This window comes from Tamandua tetradactyla, chromosome 6 (assembly GCF_023851605.1).
Source record: "Tamandua tetradactyla isolate mTamTet1 chromosome 6, mTamTet1.pri, whole genome shotgun sequence".
Lineage (NCBI taxonomy): Eukaryota > Metazoa > Chordata > Mammalia > Pilosa > Myrmecophagidae > Tamandua > Tamandua tetradactyla.
The window spans coordinates 151,168,283-151,192,313 of record NC_135332.1 but is presented as its reverse complement, the minus strand read 5'-3'; the positions used below and the strand labels follow the sequence as shown (position 1 = coordinate 151,192,313).

The window sequence follows — 24,031 nt, the reverse complement described above, 5'->3', positions numbered from 1 at the left end:
TGGTCACCAGTTACAAGTTTCTCAACCTAAATCATGAATAATGGCTTTGGAACAGACTGTTGTACAATTTCCACTCTGGTTCAGGCTGTTCAATGAATGCTATTCTTTTAGGTTCCTAAAATCTTTTGGTCTTTCAAATACTGACTGAAATCAGATTTCAAACAATTTATTATGTTTTTTTCCGCTTTTTCACTTACCGAAATAGGTGCAACATAAAGATAGTGGGATGAATAGTTTGTAAGGAAAGCTAAGTATACTCCATAACCCACTTGTAATGATTCCTCTGTCAAGAGAACAGTCATTTAGACATAACATTCAACTTTGGATATTAAAAGTATGACCAAATACCATGTTTGAGGGATAATAATAACGGTTAACATTTTAGTGCATTTTATGTGCTAGACACTTATAAGCAATTATTTAACATAATCTTTTCAAAAATCTCGAGGTAGATACTCTGGGTCTATTCATATTACAGTTAAGAAAACAGAAGTATAGAGAGGTAAAGAAACTTGCTAAGGTCCCACAACTAGTGAACATTTGAACCAGGGTTTGTTTCAGGGTATCTTTTTCCCAAGACTGCAAACTTAGCCATGAGGCTTTACAACATACTTCCCTGAATATTCACACATAACCATACATGCACCCACTGTGGCTTAGGCTTTCTGCTCATTTATTCTGCTAGCAGCTGGTTGATGTGGGCATCAGGAAGGCCAGAGCTAACTAAGGGTCTCAAGAGAGATGAAAGGACTTATGTGAGAACCAAAAGTTTTGAGGCATATCAAGGGTGAAGATTTTCAAGTGTTGACTAGCAATTACAGGATATCAAAAAGGAAGCCGTGAGTCAAGTGGTCACTGTATAACCTGCTACAGCCATAAAAGGCAATTTGAGCAAAAGCCAAGCAGTAAGCCAGAAATGTGACTTGGGCAAGCCAGGAATGCAGAGTCAGTTCAAAGGTCTTGGAATCAAAACAGTCATGGCAAAGAGGAGATAGTCAAGAAGTTCAGGAGCTCATGAGAGGTCAGTCCGAGTCAGCAATAAAGGAGGTGGCAGATATTTCAGGAGGGTTTGATAAATTTTCTTTCTGGGCAAGAAAAAGAATGAGAAGATGAACTAAATGGAAAGTATGGCCAAAGGTGCCTGTCTTAGTTTTACTCAGCTGCAATCACAAATATCATACACTGGGTTGACTTAACCAATGGTTATTTGTGAGCTCATGATTTTGAGGCTAGGAGAAGTCCAAAATCAATGGGTCAGGAAGGCAATCTTTCTCCCCATGTCTGAAACATTCTGGTGCTGGCTGTCAGCGACCCTTGGGATTTTCTGGTGTGGATCCTTTGCCACTCCTGGTGATTACCTCTTCTTTCTCTTCTGGGCTCCAGTGACTTAAGGCTTCCAGCTCCTTCCTGTAGCTTTCTCTGACTATTTATAAATTTTTTTCTGATTTTAAAGGACTCCGGTAATCTGGATTAAAGCCCACTCTCATTCATTTGGATCACACCTAAACTAAAATAACACATTCAAGAACCATTTACAATGGGTTCACAGTTATAAGGATGTGGATCAAAACCAAGAACATGTCTAAATTGGAGTATATAATTCAGTCCTTCACAGTGCCACTCTCTCAGTGGGTGAATTCAGTTGATGGCAGGTACAGGTAGAGCGTAAACGGGAAGACCAGGACAATCTTTTTGATAAGAACAAGGCAGTCACCATGTAAATATCACTAAACTGATGAATATGTATCTAGTATGCTAAGTATTTTGCTAAATAAAATGAATTTAGTTCTCAGAATACAGGGCTCAGATGCAAGTGAGACAATGAAATTAATCGAATCTAAAAGTTAACAATTGATTTACTACAACCAATTAAATCCTTAAGTTTTTTTCCTTCCTATCACATTTACAAGTAACCCTAATTGTTTTTTATAGAAACTTTTGTCCCTGCAGCTAGTTTTTATGCTCTCTCTCTGTACATATATATAATAGTAAAATTCTTAAATTTTAAAAATGTTGCCTAGGAAGTTATGCTGGTGCTCAAGAAGTATTAAAAACCCTAATTGTTTTTTATAGAAACTTTTGCCCCCTTCAGCTAGTTTTTATGCTCTCTCTCTCTCCATATATATAATAGTAAAATTCTTAATTTTTAAAAATGTTGCCCAAGAAATTATGCTGGTGCTCAAGAAGTATTAACTATGGTTAATATTTTGGACCAAACAGACTACATATATCTTATATGTGAACTTATTTCTTTATAAAGTAAGTAAAGTTTAGATAGCTTCAATCAGAGTTACCATTTATGCATACCATGTTACTTGTACATAGGTCCATTAACTGAAAGGAAAATATTCTATCAAGTTATAATTCTGCTTTAGGAAATTATGCTGTAGCTGTTAGAATGTAGCCAGGAGACAAAGCAGAATATAAATAATTGTTTACCTAGATATAAAGTTGATAGCACTAAGTTATTACAAAGGTAGCAATGGTGAGAAACGGCATCTACCTGTAGAGCTGGGGAACAAAAGGGAAGTGGTTGGAATTTATTAAAACATAGACGCCTGGAGAAGAGACCCTGCATAAGGCATCCAGATAAAATATGGATTCCCAGTTAAATATACAATATTTGGGATGCACTTACACTAAAAAAAAATTTTTTTTTTTAATCTAAAAGTCAAATTTAACTGGGTGCCCTGCATTTTCCTTTGCTCAATCTGGCATCTCTAAGCCATGGACCACACTTCCGGGCCAGCTGGTGCTAGAGTCTGTAAAGAGGATTTTCTGAAGGGGCTGGATCTGCAAATGTTAGAAAACCACAAACTGCATTCGGTTGTTTTTGAAATGAGGAATGTAGCTGGGGAGACACAGGAAATTCAAGCAGAGAAAATAGAGCAAGATCTGTCTTCTCCTTCAGGCTCCCAGCCTTCCTCTGGCGCCCCCTATAGGCAGAGCCCAACAGGTAGCAGCACTTGGCAAAGTAGTCATGTGGTATGCAGAGTCCCAGCCCCAGCATCACGAAGCTGAGCAGTATGGGTTAGGGTCTAAGAAATAACAACTTGAGGCCTGGCACATGCAAAAACGTGTTCAATGTAATTTATCACTTAATTAAGGAACTCATGTAATTATTTAATTGCTCTGTGGTTAGTGTAGAAAATCTGCATATCATTAATTTTAAGCTAATAGTAAAGAAAATATTTCATACATAAAATACAAAATAGTAGGAATTCTTCTGAGTAAAAGTAGTAAAAATTGTTTCCCTAAAATACAAAAAAAATATATATTTCCCCACTGAAATGCTGTAAAAACTATTTACATAAAAATTCCACCCTTACATGCAAGAAAAGTGCATCTGAAAACATATTAAATGATTTTTTTGTGTGCTTAAATGGTTAAAGTTACACTGGACTGAAATGTAATTTTAATTTGTAAAGTGTTTACCATAATTATTATATAGCATGAGCATTCTTTCTAAATATAATGATGTTTGACTTTCCAATTTAAGAATTGCCTTTCAAATGTCATAATGTATGATCAATTACTATGATCATTATTTTACAGAAGACATAATTTAAATAGCATCCAAGAGACATTCCCAGTGAACTGTCTAAATATTGCCTTAAAAAATTACCTCGATTTAAGTGTTCTGAATTTCTGCTAGTTTCCTTTTTAAAGCTACACATTTATTTGAACTCTAGATGAAAACCTTTCAAAAACACACTTTTTCCCAAGTCTTCTGTAAAAAAGTCCATGGAAATAAATTTGATCTTTTATTTTTAACTTGGCTACCATTATGTGTACAATCACTGTATAATTCTTTATATTACTAAGTTAATACTAATGACATCTTAAAATTTCTAGAATACCATTATAAAAAAATAACAGATTTTAGTTCTCTTTATTAGAGTAACACATATATATTTTAGAAAATACATGAAAAATTATAAAAAAGAAAAATAATCTTAGTACTCTAAGAAAATTATAGTTAATATTCAATGCATTTACTTCCAGTATGGCTGTTTTCAATTTTTAAACCATATTTGTGATCGCATTCTATGTGAAAAGTTGTATCCAGTTTTCAAAAAAAGTATTTTCCTGTGATATTAAAGCTCCTTGCAAAAAAACATATATAAGAATTTAATATAATATTTTTTGAATAGATGAGCCACAATTTACTTAAACACTATTGTTCTATTGTTATAAACTGTTGCTGTTTTTTAAAAATGTAACTTCATTTTTTGTTTTGTGTGTATGTATGTTTTTAATATAATCAACATCTCTATCTCTCACCTCTTTGGCAATTCTTGGTTGCCATTATTTGTTGTTAATGTGTCTGCTGTTCTTTTCTAATTTGCTGTTTTTAATCTGCCATAGACTCGGAAACCATATAATCAAATGTGTTAGGTTTTATCTAAATTCAGAGTTAATGTGCTTTGAAATGAGAATTTTAAGTCTCCCCTCTGAGAAAACTGTTTGAGCTTTGGCACATAAATGAGAAACCATTTATTTTAGCAATTCAACACTCCCCTCTGTTTTTTTTTTTTCAAATACATTATTCAAGATTCTTCCTGGATCAAGTTGGTTGATGTTGCTTATAAGTGCCATTTAATAAGATGTCATATATTTACTTTGTGTCTTCTTTAGTATGTAACACAGTTTGGGCACATGATAATTTATATTTGCATTAAAACAAGGAGTGAATATGTGATCAAAATGATAGACATTATAAGGAAATATTACTGGTGCATGTGAAAACATACTCAGCCTCATCAATAATCAAAGGCCTGCAAGTGTACTTTTCACATAATCAAATGATCCATATTTTATTAAATTATAATAATGCTAGTGAGAGTGATAGGAAACAGATTAGCAGAACTAGTTGAAAGGGAAATTTTCACAACTCTGTGGAAAGTGATTTGGTAGTACAGATCAAAAGTCTTTAAAAATCTTTCTACTCTTTGACTCAGTATTATTCTTTGGACTCTATCCTAATAATTAAAAATGCAGGCAAAACTTAATGCCCAAAGATGTTTATAGTAGGATCACTAATAGCAGCAAAGACCAGAAACCCTAAGCATCTAATATTAGAAACATGTTGAATAAATTCTGGTACTTCTATAGATTAAAATAATACAACTATAAACAAAACAATATTGCAATAACATTTTAATGAAGTGGGGAAATACACACTCCCAGGTTTAATAAAAAACAGAGTACAAAACTGTATCCGATTATTAAAATAAAAAAAAGTCATATAGGCAGAACCATAACGGAAATACACTAAACTCCAAACAATGGTTATCTTTGGTTAATGGGATTATTGTTGACTATTACTTTGTTTAAATTGTCCAAACTTTCAAAAATATGCATTTTTAACAATCAAAAAGAAACTGTGTTCCAGTAGCCATGTTTCTTGATGACTGAACAATGATATAGCTTTCACAATGAGACTCTGTAAATGTGAAAATCTTGTGTCTGTTGCTCCTTTTATCTACTATATCAACAGAAGAGTAGAACATATGGAATAAAAATAAATAATAGGGGGAACAAATGTTAAAATAAATTTAGTTTGAAATGCTAGTGGTAAATGAAAGCGAGGGGTAAGGGGTATGGTATGTATAATCTTGTTTTCTCTGTTATCGTTTTATTTCTTTTTCTGTTGTCTTTTTATTTCTTTTTCTAAATCGATGCAAATGTTCTAAAAAATGATGAATATGCAACTATGTGATGATATTAAGAATTATTGATTGTATATGTAGAATGGAACGATATCTTAATGTTTTGTTTGTTGTTAATTTTTTTATTAATAAAAAAGAAACAATACATGTCATAATTTTTAAAATGCTGGAATCTAGCACACATGATAATTGCAGTAGAAACATTATTTTGAGTACAAGAATCTTTTATTCTGTCCACCATAGTTTATATTTGGACACACTGATACACTTATTGGGAAAACTGAACCAACACAGCTTTAGCAGACAGGAAGTTAAGCAGTCTCCTTTTTTCAGAGGCTCTGTGTCAGAGTCTGCTAGTTTTCTCCATAATATCTCTTTTTATTTACATCTATCTATTATCTATCTATCAATCTATCATCTATCTATTTGGAGAGATGACTTAATTGGGTACAAGGCTGTCCAGGTTTAAGATTGTCCAGTTTACTTTGATTCTAGGTGTGATCATTTGATAGTTTCTGGCCAGTGAGAAATGAACAGAAATGAACTGACAATTTGAGTTCTGCTCCAAGGAGAAGTCTATCTCCATCTTTTCCCTTCTAGTCACTGGCTAGAATGTAGATAGATGCTGAGCTCACACTGGAGAAGTCTTTTTAGATAGGGCAAGGGGAGTTGAATTTTTAAGGACACAGAGGAACTAGGAGTCTCTCTACCTTAACATCAAGAATCTGCCCAGCACTACTCATCTTTGACTATTGTGTGGACCAAAAATAATCTATTTTGTTTATGTTACTTTTTTGGCCTTTGTTATAGCAGCTAAATCAGTATCTGGACTATTACTGCTTCTACTTGGCAGAAGCATGCATCTGGATTTAGCTGACTCTTAGAAGCTGAGCTCAGCATCATTAATTGTATCAAAACTAAAATCACTGTATTTAGTAATCATTCTCTAACATATAAATACTTTTAAATAATCCACTGTATAGTCTAATTAATATAGATATTTGAGAGTGTAAAGTACTGTGCTATTTGAAACCAGATGTCCCAGAAGCCATCTAAGGTTTTTCTAAGAATGAATGCTCTTTTTTTTTTTCCAAATTAAGATCACTCATTACAGCCATATGGCTCAATTCAGTTGTTGGAGAAGATTCAAATAATTTATTATTAGGAGAATATTGACAGTACTTGCAGGCCATGTGGCTTCCCAAATCAGTACTGAAATGATGGCGAGGCCTTCAACTGTTCAGCAGAATGCCAGATACTTCAGATCTGATATCTTAAGCATGAAGAAACTTGTTTTAGTTTATATCTTGGAATGCTGAACTATATGGTCTCTTCTTAGAGAACTAAATTTTGAACTGACAACAATAGAATACTGCTCAGTTCTCTGAAATAGTTTTATTTGAAGGACAAATGGACATATTAGCAATCTATCCAAATAATGTTACCACTAACTTAGACAATCAGAAAACAAAATATGTAAATGAAAAGTTAGTATTTGAATGGCGGCTGAATACATGTCTCTGTGAAGAGTTTTGTTTGTTTTTACACAATACTCCATTCAATAAACTCTCCTTTGAATTTAATTTCTGGAAGTGTAAGGTGAATCTCAAGGTTCCTTTTTAAAAATTGCTTGCGGATAGAATGATAGAAGTGAAAGAAGGAAAGAGAGAGAAGGGAAGAAAGAAAGGAAAGAAAGAAAGAAAAAGGAGTCAAGGAAGGAAGGGAGGAAGGAAGGAAGAAACGCGTTTCCCATTTAGTTGCAGTTACTGGGGTGGCTCATGCCTAACTACCTGTTCAGTCCCCTAGCACATACTCGTCTTACCCTTGATAACAGCACTCCCATTCTTGTACTGGTCCCACATGTCTCCAGTGCAGCACTCGTGCTTCAAGACTGGGATTCCCCTTTCCCCTCCCCTAAATTAAAAGTAGAATCTGTGGCTCAGGGCTAAGCTAATTTGCATAACCATTTCTCTAGTCACATCATTTGGATAAGGGAAGGGCACGTGTTCTAGGTTAGTTCATTTAGGTTAAAGCTCAAAATTTTTGAGAGTGGAAGTCCTGCACTCTTCCTTGCTGAATGTAAATGAGAGAACATGTATGAGAGTCAAATTCTCAATTATTCACTATAGAATGTTAGCTACTTCTGATCTGACATCTTAACCATAAAGAATCCTGAATGTGAATGCTACAGCCACCCTGAGACTGTGAAGTTAGAAAGCCTGCTTAGAATGGAGTTACCACCAAAACAGCAGTCGAGAAATGGAGAGGGTATGCAAATGCATCCTTCTCACATGATTTTAGTGAACATATCAAGCTTCATCTCAAGAAGTTCATGGATGCACAAGACTGAAATCCAGAAGTAAACTGGTCCTAGAGAAGATCTTGAAGGTTGCACAGCAGTAAACCCAGCTGCTGGGACCTGAACCTCCAAAGCCCAACTCTTTCTAGTATGCTAGACTGCCTTAGTTAAATAACAAATTCTAAACAAATCAAAACAGGCTAATGGATATATCACTTGGCATGTGAGTTTTTGAAACATTGGCCACCCCACCCCTACCTCTGTAGATGTGTACACCATTCTAAAAATCAGAATTTTAGTTTGAAAAAATCTAAAATTTTTCAGACTACTCTCAGATAACTGTAATGTTTCTAAAATAAGGCAAGATATCACTGACTCTTAAAAAAAGAAAAACATAACTGCTAATTCAAATAGTCTGACAGCTAGTAACTATTTTTTTTGTCTTTATCCTCCATAGGCATCACATGCATCAAATGATCCTTTATCAGAGCTATTTTTAAATTTCTTTCCTTTCTCCCTAAGCCAGTATCTCATAGCTCAAATTATCTCTATTGTTAAAGCCTAATTCTTGGCCATTTTCTGCTTTCCTACTGTAATTTCTCCCTTGATTTTTGGGCTTTCTTTTCCAAACTAACATCCTTCCCCTGCAGGTTAAGGCCACTCTCTTTGCCTACTTTTATATCATCTCTTTCCAGCATGTATCAAGTTTCTATTTTTTCTCTCAAAGTCTTGTTTAACTCTTTAATTTTGTTATTCTTCCTCCTCTCCCCTCCCTAAATTTCCACATTATCTATCAGCCTCCTTTATAATTACTAGTGCTGGCAACTATCCCTCTTTGAACTGCTTCTTAAATATCAAAATCATGGTTGGAGCTCTTGGTATTCATTAATTGATTACATCAAATTGAGCTCTACGCAATAGAGAAACTACAAAGGAATAGCCAAAAACTTGCACACTTCCAGTAGTCTAGAAATTTCTTCAAAGGGGGAAGATGCAGGCGCAGTAGAAGCAACATTAATGATTTTCCTGAATGTCAGAGTCTGAGAACAACAAGAAGCACACCTTGATATTGTCAGATTTATTTTTCACATAAAAGTAGATGATAAAAATGTGAGCAAGATTCACAGACAGGGGTCAAGCTCAGATGAAACCATCAAAGCTGCATCATGACAGTGTTCTGACAAGAAGGCAGTAGCTGTGAAAATTATGTAAGGCCACATCCAGCTGCAAAGTGTTCTGTTTATTTCAAAGCATTTACACCTACAGATATAAATAATAATCTATTTACCTTGGAAAAACAGTTCCCACACAGACATTCCATATTTGGTTTCAAAAGAAGAAAATATTATTCAGGTTACCAATATTTCACAAGGTTTGCAGTGTTTCTGGATTTCATAACAGGTTGGGATTAATTTAAATGTGCACTGTCAAACCATCCAAATATGAAATTTAACTTACCCAAAGTGATTACAGTGTGCAATAATAGAATGTCAAAGTGATACTGATGTGAATATCAATGGACTATTTATAGGAACTTTTCTGTCCTTTTTCCTAAATTAACTAAATTAATGAAACAGACATATGAGAATTCTCTTTACACTGATTTGGCAAGACTTTATCCTTATTGGATCATAGAGTCTTGTATCTCAGAGAAAAATTTTGGAAAGATGTCCTGGGCTGGTAAAAATAGCATTCAGAGTAGATACTCTGGCCATTCAAGATTTAGTATGCGATAACCTGCTTTTAAAATTAGTTTAAAATATTTTGTTAACATAATATCTGATTTTATGAGGGTACAGGGAAATGGGACAGTGAAAGTTCCCTCTTCTTCTCTCTGTTCCCAGTGAGACACATAGTGGGAAGACAAAATAATCTCATGAAAGGTAAAATAAGCAAGCTCTTAAGTTATGCTTATAGCAACCTGAATAAAAATAAGATGGGTGGAAGCAGAATGGTTTCATCAGAGGGTGGGATCTACCTATTATGGGTCGTCGGATGTGGACAGTTACCTCAGCACTGTATGGAGCCTAAGTCATTCAGGCAGATGCTCCTGCTCAAGAGATGGGACTTCCAAGGCATGTAGATGCTTAGGAGTATGTCTACAGATAGCAGTCAAGGTTCAAGACCAAAACAACCTTTGGATGCCTGCCGCAAGCAAATCCTGGCCAGGTGTGCACAACTTCCATAGCAGTAAAATGAGTCAAGTGGGAACATCCAGTGCTGGCAGAACAGGCCCAAGAGTGGGGTTTTGCAGAAAGAGCTGGAGAAAAGATCCAAACCAGTTTATGGAGCAGAATTCCATTATACCAGTGGATAGGATATCTTAAATTTGCCTAACTGAATTCCTTTCTTACCCAGGTTACAGTAGTTTTACAATTGTTCTTTAAAAGAAGCAGATTGTCTGCATCTACTGGTTCTCAAACTTCAGCACCAGCAACAATCATCTGTTTAAAATACAGACCTGGGGTATATCCTAGAGATTTTGACTTTCTCCATTTTCCCCTCGTTTTAGGTCTCTCAATGTTGTTTAACCCACATTGCCTTTTGAAGTGGGACATGTTATCTTCCCAGTTTAAGAATTATGTGTTTGGGAAAATCACTATCAACTTTTATTTTTATTTTCTATTATGAATAAAAGAATGGGGCTTTTGATTGTTATCATATTGAAATACTGAATATGTTTTTTTTTTTTAACTACTCATTACCTTTTTTCCCTCAATTGGGAATTATTACGCTGTTCCTTTTTTTAAAAAAAAAACTTTTTTATTGTATAATATAACGTATATTCAAACTGAAGAAAGAAAACAGCAATCGTTTTCAGAGCACTCTTCACAAGTAGTTACAGGAGAGATCTCAGTATTACTCTGTTCTTAAGGAATACTTTTTAATTTGTGCTTTTTTGGTATGAATTTACTGAATTTGGGGGCAGATGTGATAAAGAGACACATGGATATAAGTAGCATCCTTGGTGCAACGATGTAGGGAGCAGCTGGTATTAATTGCAATGTAAAGTATATTCATGATAAGATACCCAAAAAGTTAGGGCAAACTGGACAGGGGATGATTATAGTATGGATGAGACTAGCTAACATTCAGTCAGTGTGTAACAGAAATAATTTTTTTTTTTTTTTTTTACATGGGCAGGCACCAGGAAACGAACCCGGGTCCTCTGGCATGGGAGGCAAGCATTCCTGCCTGATGAGCCACCGTGGCCTGCCCCAGAAATAATTTTGTATTGGCTGACAAAGAGCTGCTGTCCCAAAATTCCATTAGGCTCCTCAGACCACCCAGAAACCAAATGACTGACAATCACTTGGCAGAAGGTCCCCAGTCTGATGTCCTGCACTGCAGACTACAACTGATTGGTCTGAGCTTCTATCAGACTGTTTGCTAAATATTTTGAATAGCTTCCCTGAATAGGGGTAAAATATATAAATAGTCATGTATTGATTCTTTTAGTTGAGCTGACTATGAGTGATTGTCATTTTAGATACAAAATTCTGTGTTGGTTTATTGTGCAGCAATAGCTAACTGATACAAAAGGTCCATATGCTTTTACTTTCTAAAGCAGCCTCTTCAAGAGGGAAGTTTTTCTCAAACACATATCATAGGATTAGAAGCTCATCACTTATGTAATTCTAACAGCAGCCCTATGAAGTGATTGCTATTCCCACTTGATAAAGAGGAAATGGAAGCTTAGAGAGGTGAAATGACTTTTTTAAATTCATGAATCTAATGAGTAATAAAGTCAGCATTCAAATCCAGTATGTCTGACTTCAACATCATTGAGATTAACAACTGTAATAATGTGTAATATACTATAGTTTGCCGATATATTTTTATTTTTCAACTTAATTTTGGAGGTAGCTATGTTTAAAGCATTCCTTGATGATTTTTCCTTCTTTAGGCAGGTGCCATGGTCCCTTTTCTCTTGAAAGTAAAAGCAAAACAGATAGGACAAATCATAACCCAAAACCCATCCAGAGGGGAAGTTTCTATCACCAACATGAGTGGAATCTGATCACTCCACAGGACTGTAGCTCTTCTTTATGACTGCAAGGACTTATTCTTGCTGCATTTTAGCCTAGTTCATTGTTGCTTGCCTGCAGAGATAAAGAATAAATGCTGAGTACCATATTTTTTTGTGTGGTGAATACAAGTAGAATCCAGTGGAGAGAGATGCTTCTTTAACTTCCTGGGAGCTGTTTTGTTACATGGTTGTCTCAAGTAAAAAAGTAGAATTCTACAAGGCAGTGGTTTTACTGAGAAGTACTCTTTGCTAATTCTTGGATGTAGAATTCCATGTTTCCGATGAACATGTTCAGGAATACTTAACACCCAAGTTGCCTGTCTATTGTGGTTACTATCCAGGAGAAATCCAGGCTAGAACAATAGTCGCTGTGGGTAACATAATCCTTAACTTTATGATCTGTACAATTAAAATTTTACTTTAAACTTGGTATTAACTTACAGCTCTGGATTGAATTATTTCCCAAGTTTCAGGTTCTTTGTTAAGGATGGCAAGAAATTAAAATGGTTTTAAGCATTACAAAGAGGAAAGATTTCTTTAAACACTACTGATCAGCTCTTCAGGTAATGTGTTATGTCTTTATTAGAGAAAGAAAAAAAATCTTAATTAATCTAATTAAGTGGAAGCATTTAATGTAGACAAAGTTTTATTAAATACAATTAGAGCAAATACTAAGGGAGAAAATGAAACATGAATTTATGCATATGTGTGAGAAAAGGGAAGAAATTAAGTTCATATAGGAGTTTAGAATTAAAGGAAAACTGGAGGTGGGTATTGGCTCAGACTGCTTAAATACCTTCAAGGTTACAAAATTAATGAGGGAAGGGACTTGCTCAGTCTCAGATGAGAATACAGGAAGCCATGGCCTGAGGCGAAGGAAGGAAAGCTCAGACTAGCTGCTAGGAAACACAGTGCATTAGAAAGAGCATTTAGTAGTGAAACATATCCACAGAAAAGTGACTCTGAGGGAACATCAGCAGAGATATTACATAACCAGTGAGGAAAGATCATGTAACACGCAGGCGCAGCATTAGATGGTCATCCTACATAACAAAGGGCTTCTGTGGCGCTTTTGCCGAAGTCAATTTTCAACTCTTTTCCGTGCTTTTGTGTTTTAAAGACCTCTGACTCCCTATTATGCTCAATTTTCATGAGTGATCTCATTTAATTATTAACAACCCATGAACTAAGTACTTCTATTGCCATGTTTCACAGAAGAGGTAAATGTGACCAAGAGATATTAAGTGGCCCTTCCAGCTCACAGTTAATAAAGACAGAGCCGGGATTTGAAGTCAGACTCTGTCTTTTGACACCTATGTACATGCTGTCCATGGGGCTATAGAGCATCTGATGTTGACAGAGTAACATATTCTTAAACATAAATGATTTATATTCTGCAGCACAGCAAGCTGTTAGAGGTTTGTCCTTCTTCCTAGAGTTGCCTAACTCACAGAGTCTTAAATGAAAGCAAAATACAAAACAGGTTTGCAATGCCTTCTCCTTACTCAACAGCCTTCCAAGATGCCCCTAGAGCCAAGCAACAGGGCTTGGCTGAGAAGTGTTCGATCTGTTTCTTCCTGCTCCCAGCCGACTTTCTGCCTTTCCTCTGCTTTATAGTATGTATTATAAAGATAGTTATGGCAGGTCATAAGCCAGGGTCATCCCTAATGCTTTGTTTTGTAGAGTTCTCAGAGAATGCTGGTGCTGAAGCACTCTAAGGGACAACAGAAACATCAGAGAAAACAAGAAGGTGCAATTTGCAGCAAGGCTTAGGAAGTTGGAGACATTTTCCCCAACTGTATCTTTACCATCTTCCCCAAAAATCTCCAGCCAATTTGAGAGAATTTCCACTGCTCTATTTTTGTTCTTTACTATGCTACAGCCGAACAGAGCTTACTTTGCAAATGAACACTGTGAATTTTCCTCAGAGGCAAAGTCTTGGCTTATACTAGCTATGTGGACAGCTTCGTTTGTCAGCCAATTTCATCTTCCCAGGAGACTCGGCCCATCTACTTTTCCAACAAAGCAGGTGGCTGGAACCCCATTCTGAGGGAGTGCCAGAAGTACAGAAAAGTAATGTTTTCCACTCGAAGAGGTAATAAGCCAGTTTTTGGAATGGTACATATATTTATATTTAATAGATAAATATCCAAAGGGAAAGGTTTACCAATATATGAATTATACCAGTAAGCAGAGGAACCTGTAGAACTTGGGCCAAAATAAATAATAATTAAGAACCACCTAAAATGGAGAAGGAGTAAATTATGCTATGTGAGAATCCATTCAGTGTCTTGTTAGGTGAGGAAATGTAACATTTAAATATGTTATCAGTCTATACCATGCCATCAGTACCTTTGAGCCCCAACTTTTATCAATATTTCCACAGCCAATTTATACACTGTGACAAAATTTTATTTCAAAACATGAGTGTATAATTCAGATCAGAATTTGTCCTAAGGTATTTTATTAGGCTGATTACATGGAGATGCTAGAAAGTGTTAGGTTCACACTTACTTTGTAACCCTGGAAAATAGCCTCCTTAGACTCATTTGAGAAACCTAAGACTCATTAATTACAACCGGCATATTCATTTATGCCAGCCTGAATATGCACACTCAGATGTGACCACATCAAAAAACTGCTGAAGAAAATATACTCAAAGTAAAATTTTCACTTTTATGATGCCAATTAATATTTTTTTTCAGGATATCAGTTACACTGTGGCAAACTAGTTCTAGGGCATTAAACGATAAACCACTGTTCTGGAAAAGGGAGTTTAGCTAGTATGCTGAATCTGCAGAATTTATCAAACTTTCATCATAATATTATTAGATAGATCAAGAATAGATATGATATACATATTGCTTATTTTCAAGTCACAGGGGGTTGCATGTTGTACTGAAATGCATATTGGAAAGTGTTTTGATTTATTAAAGATATGGGAATGCATGTAGATATAACCTATTAGATTAACATAATACTATAAGAAGAATTCATTATTTCTACATGTGAAGTGGAAAAGTTTAGACCACTTTCTGACAAGGATACTTATTCAGTATTTATCAGCATGGTACTGGTTGTTTCTCAAAGGAAAGAGACTGGAAAATTATTTCTACTGAATATGGAAAACTTGAATGTCCTCAAATAAGATGCAAAACTTATTTTCATTTTAAATGCCAATGGTATGAGCAAATATATTTTAATAAGGACAGAAAAGTTATGTTCATCCTTTGTAATGATCCCTCATCAGGGTTGGCATTAGTTGTAGTTATAGCCTTGCTTCTTACCAAATGCCTTAATTGTAAGATTAACTTTCAGCTGACATCCTTAGAAGGAAAATTAAATAATGCTCCTTCTTCAATTTAAGTATTTCTGCTGAAAGAGTACAGGGCGGGACCACACAGCCTTCCCACCCCTCCAGTACATACCGAATGTGGAGCTGCCAGGCTCTTCCTTCCCAAGGATCTGCAGACATGGGTCACTGAAGATCAGAGATGGGAGGGTGAGGGAAGAGCTGCAAGGCAAGTTCAGTGCTGCCTCGGCAAGGTGTGTCATCTAATGAGCTCTTAATGAAGAGGCAGGTGCTACAGCCCGGACGTTCTGAGTCTGCAGGAACAGGGATAGGGTGCCCAGTGGACTTACCCTGAGTAATGTCTACAAAAAGGCACTGATGTTTGGCTCATTTATTTCTCCTCTTACTCCATGTGTTTGTGCATGAGAACTCAAAGCACATAAAGAATCATTGTTTCAAATATTCAGCTTCATTATTAATTTCCACATGACTTCAGGGACGGCAGTGAGCCAAAAAGAAAATATATATATATAGTTCAGCAAGCACCTACCTCATCACCCTGGAATTAGGCCACTCACAACTGACAAATGAAACTCATCTTCAGCAGTTACAAGGGAGTACCAAGGATATCCTTGATGCTGATCATCAAGATAAGAAACAGGATTCACAAGGGCCACAAGGCACGTGGGAGTTTGAGAGGTGCTAAACACAGGCACTGTCCCTCAGATGCCCCCTCTTCAACATTGGAACTGGGAAAGCTTGGGCTCACATACTTCCCCCTTGGTCCTTTTCCCTCTGCTCAGATCTCCAGATCCACTTCACCAGCAAGTCCTTTGAAACAGATTCTGAATCCATTCATTTCTCTCTGTTATTATCACTCTAACCCAATCTATTATCTTCCCTGTCACACTAAGGCAGCGTCTCAGCTGGTCTTCCTCGTTCCAGCCTGTCTCCACAATCCATTCTTCGTACACACTAAATCTTAAAAAACAAAATTAGGTTCAGATGATTGCTCCATTTAAACCTCCTTACTGTGGTCTACAAGCTCTAACAAGACCTGCCCCAATCTTCTTTTCCAATTTCATCTTCTACTACTTTCCTCCCTCCCTCACAGTTCTGGTCTTATTTTCCTTCCTGCAATGTTCCTTGCTCGTTTCCACCTTAGGGCTCTTGCTATTCCCTGCACTTGGGAATCTGTACCACCTTGATGTTTATATGACTGACTCATTTCTCATTATTTAGGTCTTAATTCAAAAGTAATTTCTTTGGAGATGCCTTTCTTGGTAGCCCAACCTAAAGTAGCCATCCACCATCTATATAACCTTCTCTATGGTGTCATCCTATTTAGTTATTTTGAAGAGCACTTTATCCTATCTAAAATTGTCACATTCATTTATAAATTTACTTCTTTATCATTTGTATTCCTCTACCACTGGAATTCAAGTTTTGTGAGTTCATAGACTTGACTGCCCACCACTCTACTCTAGTACTAAGCACAGGAGGTGCTCAATAAATCCCTACTAAATAAATCATGGTAACACTTAGAGCTAAGTCAGAGCGTTACACCACCCATTGTTTAGAACCTTCCTTTACCTGCTACGATCACCTTAAGAAAAGGTCTCAGCTTTCACTACCAGAACCAGGATCAACTCTAGAACTTTTAGGTAGATTTAATATTCCCCCAAATTTTCTGATCATAAAATTCACCTTGGATGAATGTTAAAATCACTTCTCTGCCCTGGATATCGACTCAGTACATTTTGGGTGGGACCTCTACATTAACATTCTAAGATATGCCCATGATCATGCACATTTGGGAGCATTAATTTAAGGCAGAGTTTCTCAACCATGACTTACAAAGAATTACCCAAAGAGCTTTTAAAAATTGCCAATACTTGGGCCTAATGCCTAGATATTCTGATTCAATCTGGGATAAAAATTGAGCACTGGGATTTTAAAAAAGCTTCCCAGGTGATTCTAACAGACAGCCAAAATCAAGTACCATAGGTTTAGAGGAGTGGTTCTCAAACAAGTCTTGTCTATTAGAATTACCTAGAGAGATTTTTAAAGTACTGATATCCATCAGGTATCATACCCATCAAGTTAAATCAGAACACCTGGGGGGGGGGGGGGGGTGACGGGAGTCACTTTCTAAAAAAAGAGTTTTTCTTTTTGGTGCATGGTTTGGGAATAAAAAAATGTTTTTTAAAACTTTTTATTCTGAAATCATTTTAGACTTACAGTAAAATTATGAAAACAGGACAGAGAATTACAGTATAACTTTCACCCAGCTTCCCCTAATATTAGCATCTTAAATAACTATAGTACAATTATCAAAACCAGGAAATTAACATTGATAAAATACTATTAACTAATCTGCAGGTCTTTTAATAACACGAGAAGTCCTGCTAATGTCCGTTTTCTTGACCAGGATCCAATCCAGGATCCTGTACTCATTTTCATTGTCATGTCTACTTTAATTTATTACACCTCCTCAGTCTTTCATCTTTCATGACATTGATGCTTTGAAAAGTGCTGGCCAGTCATTTGGTAGAATGCCCCTCTAATTGGGTCTAGCTGATGTTTTCTCCTGATTAGAGTGGGGCTGTGCATTTTTGGCAAGAATACCACAGAAGTGATATTGTGCGCCTCTCAATGCATCATATCAGGGCAACTGTCATACTATAAGCACTGATTATGTTTTAAAACTACTTAGGTGATTCCAATGTGCTGCTAACTTCAAGAGCCACTGGCTTAGCAGAGATTATGGTGAGTGTCTCAAGCAATCTGTGGTGACAGTGAATCCTGAGAATAAGAAGAAAAACAACAACAAACGACTGGATATTAAAAACCAAAGGATAAAATAAAAATAAGTAGCATTTAGGCTTAAAGCTCTTTAGTGACCGTTTACTATGTGCCAGGCATGGTGCTAGGTTCTGGGAAACAAAGAAAAACAGGACATAAATTTGGCTCTCAGGGACCTAAAGAGAATGGGTGGAGAAACTATTTTTAGATACTCTGTAACTAATACAGAAGAGGACCTATAAAGGCTTCCTGGAAAATAGGCTACTTGAGTTAAATCTTAAAGGATGACTAAAAGTTAGTGAAGGGTGAGAATGGACTCAGACAAGAAAAACAGCAGGGGCAAGGACCGGGAGGCAAGAATAGCAGGTTTGTGGGTGGAGAGGGAGTAAGTGTGCGTTATATGCATTTTGCTCTTAATATATAGTATAATGCTATTTTAAAATACTATGCAGGAATATGAATTATATAAAAATAAACTGACATCAAAAATTTTAATTTGGGTTTTAGCTTTTTAATGTGCAATACTTCTAATGGGATAGCTTTCCATTTATTTAGATCTTCTCTGATTTCTTTCAGCAATGTGTTGTAGTTTTCAGTGTATAAGACTTTTTTCACCTCCTCAGTTACATTTATTCCTAGGCATTTTATTTTTTTAGATGCTATTATAGATGGAATTACAAAACACGGTCTTTGAATGTGCAACATTTCTGATTATGCCTACAAAAATTTTGTTTCTCTTTGGTTTAGGAAAGTCTTCCTTCCTAAGATGCCAGTAAATACAGAAACAGTAACTACATGCCCAGCCCTGTGATCCGTGCAGGGGACAACAAAAAAGAGAGAATTAAATATGACTTTTGATTACTTTAACTTTCTTATCACTTTTGAAATCAGGAAGTGAAAGTGCTCTAACTTTGTTCTTTGTCAAGATTGTTTTGGCAATTTGAGGCCCCTATATGCATTTGAAATCTGTTTTTCAATTTCTGCAAAAAAAAAGTTCTGTTGGAATTTTGGTAGGGATTGTGTTGAATCTGTAGATCACGTTGGGTAGTATTCTAGTACATGAACACAGGATGGCTTTCCATTTATTTAGGTCTTCTCTGATTTTTTTCAGCAATATTTTATAGTTTTTCAGTGTATAAGATGTTCACTTCCTTGGTTACATTTATTCCTAGGCATTTTATTTTTTTAGATGCTATTATAAATAGAATTATAAAACATAGTGTTTGAGATCCAGGATGCTGTTACTATGGAGTGACAGGTTGAAATGATTTATCTCCTATGACCACATTCAGGTATATAGAAACTGTATGTATCTAAGTAAACTGAGAACCCACCACTGTCAGTACTGTTACAGGAAATGAAATAGTCATACTAGTAAACTTAACTGTCTTTCAAATGAGTTTCAGGTCTGAAAATCTAAATATAGGCTTTTTCCAACTCCATCCATAGAAAAAGCTAAATATTTTATCTTTTGCAAATGCCAAAGCCCAAATAAATGGAATCACAATGCACTTTGGCTTTGTGGTTTTTTATAAATATATCTAATCTAACAGCTAAATTTAGAAAATGCTATGTATTTGTAATCCCTATGAATACTGAATTTAACTCTGATTTTTAAGTATTATAACAGTTTAGTCCTGAGATCCATATATTTATACTGCCTTAGAAGATATGATACGATATAGCTATCTGCCTAGCCAAAATATTCATATAGGAGGTTGGGGAACAAGACCAAAATCGATAAATAGAAATAGGACTGTTTAGAATAGATTCCTAAAGGAAAAGTGGTATCTGATTTATCATCTCAGCTGCAGCTCTTCTGATAATGTTTATTTCAGCTATGCACCTTGTCTGCAGACTGACACAAACAATGATATCAGTCCTTTCAACAGAGATAAGTTAGCACCTCAAGTGATGTATTAATCCTCCCTATTTCCCTAAGGTGACAGTGGTTATTTTACTGAAACCCACTCTTTTTTAAAAAATTAAATTTACTTAAAAAAAATCTTATCTAACATACAAATAACACCATCAAGAAGTCTCCTTCTGTTGCACGTACTCTCTCCCTCTCTTAGATGTGGTCTCAGGATTCTAAATTGAGCTGTTAACCCAAATGAAAATCAGGACTCAAGTAGCTGATGGGCATTTCATTTTAGCCTACATAGGCAAGAAAGAATCAAATGCTAAAGCAAATAAGTATTTAAGCATTTTTACACAGCCAAAGTGTTTGAATACAATGACACTTTAGAACGATTTTTCTGTGGCTCATTTCTTTTGTTAACCATCACGTTTCAACTTAATTTTTCTAATTTCAGCAATCTTCTTTAGGACAAATTCCCTACTCACAGCAGTGTTTGAACACTATATTGCTGGTTGTTGGATGAATACTACGTTTAATTGATTGTTCCCTAAAAATATATATACTGCTCCAGGATGAGAGAATTTTCTGAATAATTTACATGCTTATTTTAAAATGTAACTGCTCTTAATGGTAAACTATTTGAAAGCCATTACTCCAATTAAATGCTCAAATAAACAAAGATATTAGCAGAATGGGAGTGTAGAAAAAGGAAAGATTCATTTGGGGACTAAGGGAAAGATTCACAGGACACACAGCATTTGAATTAAGTTTTAGACACAAACTATTAACTAAGGGAGAAGGCCATTCTAGGATAAAGAAAGAATTGAGTGCTCAAACATTGTGACAGCTTTATTTTTGCACTGCTTGGTCATCTTCACTTAATTTGGGTCCTCCAGTATTCTAAATACATTCAGATGGGTGAGGCTTCTGAATGTCTTACCAGTGAATTTTATGGAAAGCTGGCGTGTGGACTTACTGCACTACTCTGTCTAGTGTATACTGAGTGTTTTGAAAGCTGTGACGACAGTTTCTTTCTGCTTAGATACTGTACAGAGACAGCAGTTTGGGACTATGCCAGAGAGCACTTGGTGACACTTCACCAGTGTAACCCAGGGCTTATAGCACAAGTTTCCAAGTTCCACTCCTTAGTAGTGTCGAGACTTTGGGCAAATTTTTAAGGTCTTTAAGCCATAGTTTTCTCATATTTAATTTAGTAATGATAACATGTACCTAGAGGCATTGTTCTAAGGATTAAATTAGGTATCTAGGAAAAGATTAGGATGATACTAGGAAAATAGTATATATTCAGCTCTTAATAAACCACATCCTGCCTCAAAGCAGGAGGTACAGCAGTGGATCTCCTATGTGGATAAAATATGGTATGCGGCCCTTATCATTTATGTCTTTAAATTTTCATGTAAGTGATGATACCATTTTAAAACACGTATAATGATGAGCCATTAGTCAGAAAGAACCATTGGTGTTGTATGCTGAAATAAAATTCCAGAGTTTTTAAAAATTAGAATTTTCCCAATTTGCTCTGAAGTACTTAGCAGTCAACATTTACTAACTCACAAATTCAACAATTCCACAGATATTTACTGTTCGTGATGACCAAGCATTCATGAACCCTGCCTTCCTGCAGTCAACAGACTAAATGAGAAGGATGAATGCAACTTCAAAAATGTTTAAATTCAGAAACGTTTGAAGGGGAAATATAGGTGCTTTGGGAGGTTTTTATTCAGTTTGTGGCATCACAATTTCCTTTGCTTTTAGGAGCATTGTATCTATTTTACTGTTCTGACTCCCTGGAGAAGATGGTAACCCATAGCTTAGATTTACATTATTGCTGCTGTTTCTTGCAGCGATCAATCTTCACTGGCAATAGGGCTGCTACTTTATGCCGTTTTAACGTATTCATGAAAATGCGGGGTTATTTTTGTGTTGTGATCAATTTCAGTGAGGGGGGGGAGGATTCTGTGACCGGATGTTTAGACAAGTAGTTCTTTATCTGCAACTGGTTTTAGGCTGCCAGAAAATGGCATATTTTATCATATCCACAGATTATATAATTTCTGAATTCCAAAATATTTTGAGAACTCTAAAAATCGAATCCAAATCTCTTCATATTACTAGAAAATGACAAAACAACAGGCAATGCTCATCCCACTAACATATGTGTTACTCTTTTACACAATGTAATTTTCTGCAAAGCACTGAAGCCCCTGCAAAGCACTGAAGTCCCAAATATTATGGTAGCAATAAAACAAAACGATTTCAGCTGGCTATCAATTCATTGCTGAGAGAAAGAATAAACTACCTTTTAATCCACTCTTCTCTCTGTACAAGTTTGTGGAGAGAAGAATATTTGTTCAGCTTTTTATGTAACTTTTTAATAGTTTTTTTTTTACAGCTTCCTTGGTGGCCTCACAAATTTCCTATCATGTCTCTTTTTTCTTGCCTCAAAGAGATCAGGATTTAGCAGAGAAGAGAACTAAATAAACCGACATGCGTGATAAGAGCTAAGTGTACAACTGTATGGGATTATATAGGGGAAGTCTAACAGAGACTGCAGAGGTCAAAGGAGGAAATGGCTCAGCTAAACCTGGGGGTGAAGGAGAGAGAACAGGCCCTCAGGTAAAAATGAGAATACAAAATGTCACAAAGACACCAACATTTATTCTGTTGAAACATATAGTATGAAGGGTTTATTTTTTTTTCCTAAATAGTTGACAAATGGTACCAGCATCATTAAATACCTTTACCTTCTGATTTGTGATACTACCTCTCAAAACTAATATGTATGTATATTAAGGTCAGTTTTGAGACCCTTTATTCTGTTCCACTCATCCGGTGGTATACTTACTACTTTTGTACACCACTGTTTTGGTTGTTAGAGGTTTACAGTATGCTTTAGTATGCAGAAGAGAAAAAATGATTTTAATTCCCCTCTTTTTATATGTCCACACATTTCCTGCTTGTGCTATTTCTAATTTTTTGTTTTACTGCCCATTATATAAAGTACCTCCAAATTACATTAACTTGTTTTTGATGGTTATTTAGTTTTGTATATTTATGTTGTTTTTGGCTATTTTATTGAAGTCTTCAGTTCAAATAACAACAACCAAAAGATAACTTTGTCTTTTTTTCAGTTACTATGTTTCAAATTTCTATTTTGTAATTCATATTGTCCAGAAGAGTGGTTCTCCACCAGGGATGACTCAGGAGTATTTGGCAATGTCTGGGAACATTTCTGGACCTTAAGTTGACAAAATCAGGGGTTGGGGGAGTGCTACTAGCATCTAGCAGGTACAGGCCAGGGATGCTGCTCAACAAATCACAACGCACAAAAAAGTTCCCACGAGCAATAGTTATTTGGCCCTAAACAGTATTAGCATGGAATTTAAGAAACTCTGGTCTAGACCTTCCAGCAAGTGTTAATAGCAGTAAAAGAAGGTCATCGTTGACTTCTTCCTACATAATCATTTTGCAGTAATAAATTTTAATAAGTTCATTAAAATTTAGATGGTAAAATTACCCAGTATATGCAGATGTACTACTCATCTTGAAGATTTTTATCTTATTGGAGGATAGTCCCCAAAACCATTTAAATAATAAGAGCTACTTTATAGCCATATCTAGCACATCGTATTTTAAATTTTATACATGGACCCAGGACAACCATATAATCTTTCATACAAACCTTTTAGAGAGAACCTACTGTTTTTTTGATGATGAATTTCAACATTACAACTTACTCCATTATTTTTATTCATAGGGGAAAACACAGAACTCTTTCACAGAGTTTTATGTCAGTCAAAAATAATCTGACATTCAAGAAAAGGAATGCCCTTCCATTCTCCATGATTCTTTCTACTATAGTGTAGTAGGCAGCCCATTTGCCCAAGCCATTTCTCTGCAGTCTGCCCTGTACTGTAACCATTCAGTGTTAATCCTTGCTCTGTTTCTCAGACCCTCCCTGAAATCAACTGTCTCCATAGTTCATCATACCACAGGGAAATGCTTCTGTGCTTCTAAGATAGCAATTATTAATCTGCTAAATTCAGTTTTG

At 35.7% G+C, this 24,031-nt stretch overlaps 1 protein-coding gene across 2 annotated transcripts in view; it reads right to left on the bottom strand.

Annotated features, from left to right (window-relative positions):
- Positions 1–24,031, bottom strand: part of OXR1 (oxidation resistance 1) — a 440,301-nt gene that overhangs the window by 231,599 nt on the left and 184,671 nt on the right. The window lies entirely within an intron of this gene.